Source organism: Triticum aestivum, chromosome 4A (genome assembly GCF_018294505.1).
Source record: "Triticum aestivum cultivar Chinese Spring chromosome 4A, IWGSC CS RefSeq v2.1, whole genome shotgun sequence".
NCBI classification, from domain to species: domain Eukaryota; kingdom Viridiplantae; phylum Streptophyta; class Magnoliopsida; order Poales; family Poaceae; genus Triticum; species Triticum aestivum.
The window spans coordinates 477,299,821-477,308,724 of record NC_057803.1 but is presented as its reverse complement, the minus strand read 5'-3'; the positions used below and the strand labels follow the sequence as shown (position 1 = coordinate 477,308,724).

General features: G+C 47.3%; 1 long non-coding RNA gene and 1 pseudogene across 3 annotated transcripts; one reads left to right on the top strand and one right to left on the bottom strand.

Annotated features, from left to right (window-relative positions):
* Positions 1 to 1,260: 1,260 nt before the first annotated feature.
* Positions 1,261 to 4,264, top strand: LOC123086482 (uncharacterized). 3 transcript variants are annotated; one of them, XR_006440904.1, is made up of 3 exons: positions 1,261 to 3,352; positions 3,490 to 3,608; positions 3,983 to 4,264. It is a non-coding gene; the product is annotated as an uncharacterized lncRNA (long non-coding RNA). The 3 variants fall into 3 exon arrangements; XR_006440903.1 differs by having other exon boundaries at positions 3,516 to 4,264; XR_006440902.1 differs by having other exon boundaries at positions 3,490 to 4,264.
* Positions 4,265 to 6,728: 2,464 nt separating this feature from the next.
* On the bottom strand, positions 6,729 to 8,630 carry LOC123086481 (F-box/LRR-repeat protein At3g26922-like; annotated as a pseudogene).
* Between the last annotated feature and the right edge of the window lie 274 nt (positions 8,631 to 8,904).

Genomic DNA, 8,904 nt, shown 5'->3' with positions numbered 1-8,904 from the left:
TTTGGAGGAATTTCATAGGAATTCTAGAGGATAGGATTCTTATAGGATTTTTTTTCTTTAGAGCCCTTTGGTTCATAGGAATGGATTCCTATTCCTATATAGGATTGGTTCCTATCCTCCACATTTCATAGGAAAATAAAAATGAGCCTAGACTCAATGGAAAAATTCCTTTGGTGTCAACCAAATGACATCTTGTTTCCTATTCCTACTCATAGGATTTGAGATACATGTCATCTCATTTCCTACAAGATTCCTATTCCTACGATAATCCTATCCTATGAACCAAAAGAGGCCTTAGTGTCTAGTGTAGCGATTGATGCACTGTAGCAAGTACGTTCACTCTAGGAACCAATTTTTTTGTCTTTTCTATTCCATTTAAAAAAACAAGTATATTTTATTCAAGCGAACAACTTTTGATTTTGTTTTTAAATTCCAAACAATATCTGAAAATATGAAAAACAAATGAAAATTTTCCAAATATTTTTTGAAAACGGCATGGCTCGACAGGGAGCTCGAGCTCCCGGGGCTGTGTGTGGGCGTAGGAGAGAGGGAGGTGGTGGTAGGAGGCATCGAGTGGCAGTGGCGCTCTTGCGGGGACTGGCGGTCAGGGCCGATCAAATTGGGGATAGGGTGGGTGGCTATTAGGGTTTCCAAGGGGTGTTGGGGTTGGGCTAAAAGGCGGACCAGACTCGACAGGGTTTTTTTTTAGCCACCAGACTCTGCAGGTTATGTACAGTACCGATGGCCCTAGGGTTAGCCGAGAGGGAAAGTGGGCCGAATGGCCAGGTTCGGTCGTGACTGTGTAGGCCGCGACTAGGGCCATGTTGTGCCATAGGGAGAAAGTTAACTAAGTGATACTCAACTGCTGCTGGACCGGCCCAAACACACAATACACACACTCTCTCGGCTTTAATCATTTTATTAAAATAGCTCATATTAAAAAATTGTTTGGCGGATAAAATGGGCTCCTAATTCGATAAAGAATTGTGTGTAGCCTTTCAATACTTTTGGGCACTCATTTATATTTTACATGGAATGTAATCCATCTACTATTTACTATCTACTATCTACTATCACTATAAAAGCAAGAAAGGGCAGAGAATCAGACCATCCTATCCATCGAAACATGCAATCTAATGGTCTACATCCCTCCAGCATGCCATTGCCTTAATTAATTACCCATCATATCATTAGGTTAACATCGTCTCGAACACGTCGCTGCCCTCTGGCTACCACGCTGTCGGGACAGTTTGGCCACCGCCCCACACCTCGCCCCACCTATTCCCTACAACCTCCTCGCCAGCCATCGCCTCGACCGCCGCTGGATAACCTCCACATGTGCCTCTCCACAAGCGCCGCTGGTCAGCCATGCCGTCCACGCGCCACCGTGCCATCGCGCTGTCCGCACCCGCGCCGCCCGGACCGCCGCGCCATCCACGCGCCGACCCCGTTCGATCTAACCTACGAGGGGTTGCCCCGACCCCGTTCCTCGAGTTGGCCGTGGAAGAGAGAGAGAACGAGACGGCAATGGTGGATCTAGACGAGGGGTTGCCGTCCCTTTCATTGCATCCACCAGAAGAGAGAGATCGAAGGGAAGAAGCTTGACGACGGTGCCCCGGCCCGGCGCCTCTCCGCACCCGCTCCCTGGCAGTGCGCCTCCGCACCAGGCGGCCCTTGCTCCTTCGCCAGCGCACCACCGCGCCTGGCCACCGCTGCTCCTCCGCCAGAGCCCTGCCGCACCCGGCCGCAGCCTCACGCGTCTCCGCGCTGGCCCTCCACGCCTCCCCGCGCACGGCGCTGACGGCCGTCCACACCTCCCACGACATACTCGGGGAGCTCACTGGCGCGCCGATGACACCCATATCCTTTACAGTAAATCATCTTCCGGTATTCATGTTCAGTTATAGGCTTGTACTGATTTCTTCACTTCCACAAGTATTTATGTTCAGTTGTATGCTTCTACTGATTTCTTAACTTCCGCATGGTTTTACCTTCATCCACATGCATCTTGACGGTCATAAAAACAAACACTACATGCTGTTTTATCATCTCAATAATGTTCAAATGCATTTAGGGGATTTTCTGATTTTCACAATAAAAAACAACTTCTGTTGAAGATAAACATCATGACAAATGCTGCCAAACCAGAAGCAAAATCACCTAACAAATATAATGCAATCAGATTTAATCCTGAATCTCTCATCAGTGCAGAGATGAGTGGACGTTCCAAAAGCTTTGTCTCAGTTCCCTGCTGGTTCGAGATCCGCACAAGTTTGCTCCCTTCCGTCATCGGCCTCATCTAAAGGTATTCTTCCCCAGCCTTGTCGTTCTGCAAGAGACGCTTAAATATATCGACATGGATCTCCACAGACGAAGTTTTGCACTCATATGGCGCATTATTTTTCTGTTCCACCTCCATTTAGTTTCGACTGTAGTTACCTGATAAACCGTGGAGGACAAGCGCCCTAGCAAACCATAGAAATTTATTGTCAGAACTGTTGTTTATGCTTGTTTGATTCTGATGCTTCCAGTTGGCATTTGCGTATCATCTTTTCATAGTTGTTGAGGCGCTTCTTTTCTTAAAAGTTGTACGCATACAAGCTGCACCCGTGAGTGAGCACAATTGTCCTATGGCACATAATTTAGAGTTTAACTTTTTAATACTTAAGAAGTGCTATTTTCCTTGAAATTTGTACAAATACATGCTTCTGCTCTGAGTCAGCACAACTATCAAAATTCAGAGTTTTGCTACACATTCAGATTACTGATAATGCCATAATTGCAAATACTTTAGAGGCATGCCATGTAATTGCAACTATTATGAATAATAAGGTCATATATTTTTTGTAATTTTCATCCTTTGATCGGTCTATTCTGCGTTGAAGGTCCCGTTCAACTCTGGCAAATACAGCTGGAGCCTCAATTGTACGTGTGCTTCAATCTATTTTCATGTTGTTTTCTTGGGCCTTAGTTTTTTTTTCTTGGGTGTTTGACGAACGCTTCACAAATTAAGCTCCTGTTAACAATTTCAGAGGTGTTGGTTGGCCTGCAGCTCGTGTGGGCCGAGGTGAAGGGCCAGTTCTTTTGGGTGATTCAACCAGAATCGCTCCCCTCCCCAGCTTCTCCTAGAATCACCACTCCATATGTTTTTTACAATCCTAGCTAATTAGACCTTAACTAGATAGGATTGTAAAAAAAATATGGAGTGGCGATTCTGGGAGAAGCTGGGGAGGGGGTGATTCTGGGAGAATCGCCGAAAAGAACTGGCCCGAAGCACGCTTTAGTCTGTCCCTCAGAAGTTGTTGCCGCCCTCCTTGCTGCCACTGCCGGAGACGAAACATGGAACATGGTGGTAAGCCCCCCCCCCCCCCCCCCCCCCCCCTCAGTTCTTCCCCTTTGCTTTGGACAATTTATGTAAATGTTATTACTGTTTATAAATATCTTCTGTTGTTATGGCTGATAATCTTGACTTTTCCGGTGTTCATGGAGGTAACTAAGGTATATCTATGCTGTAGTCGACAAGGGGGCCTACCTATGATGCCCGTGCAGTTCAAAATGTTTGCAGGCCAGCCTATGATGTCGGGTTGGAGGCATAATTATGATGTCAGGTTGTTGTACACGGAAATTTTGTGGGATATTTCTTGCAGATTGGGAGTTTATGTTTTTCTTCGTTAGCTTTTAAGATTGTTGTAGTTAAAACATGAGATGGAAGCCTCAGATTGAATACTGAGCTATGTTACAGATTTACAGTAGTGGCTATCTTCTACATCAGCCTCTGTTTAAATAGTTTATTTTATATGTTTGTTCATGGAAGTTGATTATCCTCGCATACAACTACCCTCAGCTCAGGAAGCCTCAGATTGAATACAGAGCTATGTTGCCAAGGATTTAGAAGGAATTATTTCCATATAAGTAAGATTATTTGATCCTGTTCTGAAATACTTTTTAATGCTTATATTTGGATGCGCATGATGTGGTGCAGGTTCCACCGATTCTGGAAGCACACGGCTGAATGGAATCCAACAGAACCGATGCTACATCTATAGCATCCTATATTAGTGATACATGTTTAATTCGGTGATAACAGATATATCATCCTATTTTTTTCATTTGCATGGTTCCTTTCCATTGATGTTGTAGTTGGTACTTGCCAATCTCTATGGAGTATTGGTATGAGTGGACTAAGTGAGAAGAGTACATGATTGTAGGTTGCAACTTGCTAATTATGCGTCCATGTTCATGTGTGCGTGTCATTATTAGATAACATCTCTACTTTCTTCTCATAGTTGCATTACTGAAAGGTGGATCAGCGTGCACTATTGAAGCATTTTGATTGGCCTGAGAGAAATGAGGACACTGCGACAGACAACCTTTTGCTTACTAACCTCATAAATATTTGAAGCATAAGTTTCTAACTACAAAATGATCTCACAACCTTGCCTGTGACATTGCACCTATGGTATGAGGAGTACATTTCAAACCTAACATCTAAGACCTGAGGTTCCAATCAGGACGCCCGCCGGGTATTGGGCACCCACCAGTCCGGCACACTCCTCAACCAGGATGCCTGATGTTGTACTGTTGCATCTACCTTGCCCGGTCTAGCTGTCGTCGACGCCAGACAACGCCATCATCCTGCGCTCGTCCATCATCACATGCCCACCGGCGAGACGCCGCTGCTCCATGCCGCCGAGAGCCGCCATCGTCAATGCGAGAGAAGGCACGCCACACCACCTCACGCCTCTTCCATCCGGCGCCGCTCCACAAACGATGCCCCCAATAGGGAACAAGATACCGCAGCGCCGCCATCATCTGATCCGGAGATCTTAGGATTTTCCCCGGAGCGGCACGAGCAAGTTGACGATAGTTGCTTGACAATGCCTTCATCAAGGTAACGACGTAGACGCCGCCATCGCCCGCCGTGACCGGGGTCGGCTCGGTTTTCACTGGCGACTATGTCTCGCCAACTCGGCGCCGGTGCTAATAGTGAGATCCAAGATCCATCACTACTAGTCTGGCCAACCACCTTCGGTGGAGAAGGCAGCCACCACCACCATGCCCGGGCCAAGAGACCCGGATGTCCTCGTGCCGCAAAGATTATCCAGGGGGATCTCCTCTTGCCATTGTCAAGACGAGGTGCAGCCACAGTTGTGGATCTCGATCTAAACCCCTCGGGCCCAGATCAGATCTCATCGCAGCCAAGATCTCATCCGCCAAACGGGCGCCGGAGATCTCCTGGCCACCGCCAACCCGCTGCGAACTGCCGTTGGAGGAGGAGGGAGATGGACGCCGCTGCCCCCACGCGTTACCACCGGCAACATAGCTACAGAAAATGCTAATAAGTGATCACTGTGTAGTAGCTCCATATGTTACATATAAATGGGTTATTTTCATCTTATTTGCACCTTCTTTGTTGTTCATGTCATTTAGATTTGCCTCCATATGAAACACATTATTTTTGGAGATATATTATGCATGGATGAGAAGCTATTTGATAATTATTTGATGACAAGTGAGACGTGCATTGCATGTGCAAGCTTACTAGTATACATTAACATTTGGGTTTGAACTGCAACTGTAGGTGGCACTAAATTATTCCAAAAAATAGAAAATAATCATATTTTTAATGGAGGCTATCTATAGGGTTACAACTTTAAAAAAAGGGACCAGCAGTGGACCCGGTTAGGCTATTGGTTTAGTTTTTACCGGTAGAACCGCTGGTTCAACTGGTTCAATAGCGACAAAAACGAGAATATTTAAGTTGTTCTTTTTATTAAAAAAATGACCTTTGATCAAATGAACCTTCACAACCAAGCTTTATTCATCGGAATCAACAGAAGGTGGGATACAGTTCTGGTTGTAGGGTTGACCGAACAAAATGTGACATCTCAGAGCTAGAGACGAAGTGAATTTGGCTAAACTACGTGCTTCAATATTGACAAGACGACCTTCAAAAGTAAAATTACAACTAAAAAGCGAAGCTTGAAGCTTAATCTCCCTGATAATGGCTCCATTACTACCACGGTTGTCGTTGTGGATATCACCTATGACCTGCTAAGCATCTGAAGCAACCACAAACTTTATGTTGGTTGTAATCCTTTATTAAATCATAAATTGTAGCTAACCCAGTTGGTATTGGCCCTTTGGGCGTGTGGTGGCTCAAGGTTAAATGTTTGATTTCTAGTTTACATACGATTTTCTTGATATTTTGCTGGTCTTGGTCTAAAAGACCAACACACCTTACAAACTGGACAAGGCTTCGGTTCCGGTTTTTTCCCTTCAGTCCGGCCCGGTTTTTAAAACTATGGTTTCGACATATTTCACCATGTTAAAGTCTCTCAATTTAAATACTAGATACAAATCTATGTATTTTATTAAATCGCATTTAAATTAGGGTTTGCATTAATACTATTAGGATTTAATCTAACACCTTTCAAGATTAAAGCATGATGGTATATGATGGCATCATGCCATGGTGATGCAAAAACAAAAATAAAGAAGCAATTCTAATTAGGATACTACCCCAGACTGTTACACCTAGGTGGCTATCTATCGACGGGATTGCTGAGCAATGAGTGGCGCAGCTATTGGAGAAACCATCAAAATGATGATCAAAGCACCACTCCATATCCGGTGTGAAAATCTGCATTCCAACCTTAGTTGGTTAGACCTGACAACTATAAACTTGTAATGGCTAATCATGCTAGTAGCAGAAACAAGAGACAGTGTGAATCTTCAAACACTGAAATCAAATCTTAAACATTGTCTTGCAAGCAGCAGAACATTCTGAAGTACATAGGCCACTTGCCTTGACTTCAGTAGTTTTCAAAAGGGTCGGCAGGAGAAAAACCAGATCCTATTTTGAAGCTCCAAATGTAACCTCCTTGAGGATCAGAACGTGTTGTGAGCAGCACTATGGAGGTTTCACTGGCCCGTTTCATGGACCCAAGAATATCCAATTTGGATTGCACCTCTTCAATCGAACTGGGGGCAGCGGCAAACACAATCACCGCCTCCTGCAGCACCAATGCGCTCTCAAAGAAGAATTTGAGGAAGGCGAGCTCACCGCGGCCCCCTCAGAAATCATGGAAAACCAGCAGCTTGATGCGCGACCGGATGCATTCTATGGTGCCAGACTCGTGCCATGACTTCAGGTTCAGCTTGCCAGTGGATTGGTCGGTTTTTCCAGACTGAAAATTCAACCAGTCAAATGTACATGCAGTTCATCAGCTATTGATAGCAAGTAGCAATATGGCACAGTTCAAAATATGATGCTAGTACATGATGCTGCAAATGGAGGCCAATGGAAGCATTAGGGGCCTCACCTTGATGTGGAGCGTCTCAACATTCGGAAAGCATCTGAGGACATCGGGAACCATCTTGGAATCATTGCGGACTTCGAAACGCACCTCCAAAGCCAGGATTCCCACACTTGGCACCATGGTGCTCGGACTCACCCCTGTCCCAGCCTACAATTGCAATTACAAATTTACAATGCACCCAATTAAGAGAAGAAAGATCACACATTTGCATTGATCGCCTAGGAATTTACGTTGAACCTTGAACGGAAGGGAGATGAGGCACCTTGATGATGGTGTTGCCGACCTCTAGGATGTGCCTTTGGTCCAGCTCCAAGTATCCCAACAAGTGCAGCTTGGGGGCATGGCCAATCTTCACCTTGTTGCAGGTGCCATTAGGGGTACAACCTTCGGACTGGATGAGCCGCTCAAGGCGTGGGGCATTCACCACGAAGATTTCTTCAAGGAAGCACACGATGATCTGCACGCACCGGAGGCTTTGGCTGACAAGGCGGAGGCAAAGCCTGAAGAGATTCCCTTCGAGACAGAGCGTCTCCAGCACGGGGCTCCTGTCGAGGACGAAGTCCAAGTCCCTGCTCTCCATGATGACATTGCAGAGCCCGAGCTCACAGAGGTTGCGGAAACAGGTGGCGCTCGGGAGGCCGGCCGTGTCGGGGAACTTCCAGGGGCCGAGGTAGAGGCGGGTGAGGGTGGCCATGCCTAAGAAAGTGTCGGGGAGAGTGACGTCGAGCGGCCACCTCGGCGGTTGACGAGGACGAGTTCCTGGATACCCTTGTCGGCGAGGATCTGGAGCCAGCCCGTGAGCAGGGCAGGGAACTCGTCCATGTAGCAGCCGTTGAGGTGGACGCATCGGATGGGGCCCGGGTGCGCGGCGAGGACGCTGGACACGGCGGAGGTGGCGGGGAAGAGGTCGGCGTCGACGAGGACGAGCGGGGCGGAGCGCCAGACCCCACACCAGCGGCGGGAAAGCGCGGAGGTGCGGGCGGCGTCCTTTACGGGGAGGCGGGAGACGATGTTGTGCAGGAGCGTGTCGGGGAGGCGGCTGACGCGGTCGACATCGTCGTGGGGGGGAAGGGCGAAGAGGCAAGCGGCGGCGGAGACGGGCGGGTCGGGGAGGGCGTAGTGGGCAGGCAAGTAGGTGCGGTGGAAGAGCTGATGCATCCAGTCCTCGCTGCCCAGGTACTCGCCCGCTAGCTTGACCAAAGGCATGAAAAGGGGACTCGAGGTGAAGTACTCCATTTCCGCCGCCGCCGCCGGAAGCCGCGGTGGGGACGAGGGCTTTGAGCGCTGTGTCTATGGACTGGAGCAGGAACGGCCGAAGGAAAGGGAAAATAGAATGCTCCTGAGCTTTTTTATTTTTTGGGATGGAACCGGGCCGATCTCCTACGATACCAATTCGGAAAAAATCAAACATAAATGATTCAAAAAAATCGTAAAAATTTTGTGAATGCTCACAATACATGTGTCTTTTTTTGCAGGTGAAAAGAGATTTCTCATTACTCACGGAGGCTTTCTCAACAATGAGGTCTAATCCCGAGTGCAACTAAACAGTGGTGCGGGAAGTGCTCCTACCATACTTGGCGAG